At 35.4% G+C, this 1,934-nt stretch overlaps 1 non-coding gene across 1 annotated transcript; it reads left to right on the plus strand.

Annotated features, from left to right (window-relative positions):
* The first annotated feature begins 383 nt into the window (after positions 1-383).
* On the plus strand, positions 384-490 carry LOC131635119 (small nucleolar RNA R71). Its single transcript, XR_009293720.1, has one exon. It is a non-coding gene; the product is annotated as a small nucleolar RNA R71 (small nucleolar RNA).
* The last annotated feature ends 1,444 nt before the right edge of the window (positions 491-1,934 follow it).

Here is a 1,934-nt window from a genome sequence, read left to right on the forward strand (position 1 = left end):
TTTACAGAGCATTCTTCAAACAAATGGGCTCCTTCACAATACACACTCGCAATCTCAGACACGCCAGTAACCACCTTCACTGGCTCAGGTTTTGTCACTTCATGGGTCATCATATTCTTCATCATTTGATGGATCAGAGCTACTTGAGAAACAAAGGTTGTTGTCTCAGTAACCTCATGAACTTCATAAGTTCTCTTTTGAGTTGAATTTGCAGTAGCTCTAGTGATAGGCCATTGATAAGTGTTGGTCGTAATACTCTAAATCAATCTATAACCTTCTTCATAAGACTTAAACAAAAGAGCTCCACCACTTGATGCATCTAGCTTGTTCCTTAAAAAGAAATCAACCCATTGTAAAACGTTTCAAGTTTAATATAGATGGGTATGGCATGGCGTGGACATTGTCTAAGCAATTCCTTGAATCTTTCCCAAGCATCGAATAAAGACTCGTCATCTCTTTGCCTAAATGAAGTAATTTACTTTCTCATCTTAGCATTATTGGAAGGAGGAAAGTACTTAGTCAAAAATTTCTCATCTAAGTCATTCCATGTGGCAATGGAAGTAGGCTCTAAGGAATTTGACCAAATCTTGGCCATATCTCTTAGAGAATAAGGAAACAGCCTCAAACAAAAGGTATCATCTGTCATGCTTGGAATCTTGAAATTACTAGCAACATCCAGGATCTTTGTTTGCAGCATTTAAAACATTATAGGTTTGAATTTAAACGGGGTTGCACTAATTTTTGGTTAGATGATACCAATACTCATGGTGTTTGGATCAAAGATTGCATTGTCTCTAATGTTGCGTGCCTTATCATTGGCAATATCAATAATATCGTTATCAACCATGACAGGGATTTCATCCTCTTCTGCAACTTACTCAAGTATTTCTAGGTAATCAAATTTTTCTAGATTAACAATAGTTGGGTTCTCAGGTGGATGTGCAGCACATTGTTGTCTTCTTAACGCTTTGAGAGTTATTTTAGGTTCATGATATCCATTGTAAACTAGGCGTAATGACATGTGTATACAATAGCTAAAAAAACATGTCGTGACACTAGATTACAGCAAATGTTAAAATCTCACATCCTATAAAACATAAACAAATAAACACAAAATCAGAAATGTAACTAAATTTATCCCCGAAAACGATGCCAAAAATGTTACTTGTAATAATGTTATGTCACATGCAAGTATACATGATGTTTGATTACAACAAGTGATAAAGAAAGAGTATCGTACCCACAGGGAAAGTTGTATTACTTAGATTGATTTTGTAGTTGATTATATTTGAGTTTTAAGCATGAGTAGAGAGAGAAATCATATGTGATTTTTTTGTGTTTAGTGTTTACTTAAAACACTTCTAATAGTGTGAATAGAAGGATGTAAATATATGAAGAGTTAATGAGTTGAGCTATTGTAATACGGTAGGAGAATTGACTTTTTTAAATATCACGGATAGCAAGAGTCGCCACCGACTATTATTTTATCCAATTGGAAAGGCAAAAAGAACAGGAAAGACCATTGAAAGATTTTGAGTTCGGGGGGTAGGTTATACAAAGGGAGGGTGTAAGCACCCTTTGTATCCATGGTTATCCATGGGCTCTTAATTGCTTAGCTCACCTTTGTTTTCAAAATGTTTGAAGTGTAGTGTGTGAATAAGAAAAGGATTTTTGAATAAGAACTTTAGATTGTAAATAAGCGTAGTCTTTTTGAATTGATTTGAAAAGGAGGTGTGAAAAGTAATTTGAAAGTTTGAATGTGGAGCAAGCAATTAAGAGCACCTACCCTAAGATTGTCTTTCTTGTTCTTTAAGTTTTTATTTGAAAGGGCTATCCATACCATAAAGGGGGTAGGTAGTCCTTTCATTGGATGTGTTCGGGTCATCGAGGGTTATCGTTCGCCATAAGATTGTCCCTACCATAAAGAGGGTAGG

The sequence above is a fragment of the Vicia villosa genome, unplaced genomic scaffold (genome assembly GCF_029867415.1).
Source record: "Vicia villosa cultivar HV-30 ecotype Madison, WI unplaced genomic scaffold, Vvil1.0 ctg.001429F_1_1, whole genome shotgun sequence".
Lineage (NCBI taxonomy): Eukaryota > Viridiplantae > Streptophyta > Magnoliopsida > Fabales > Fabaceae > Vicia > Vicia villosa.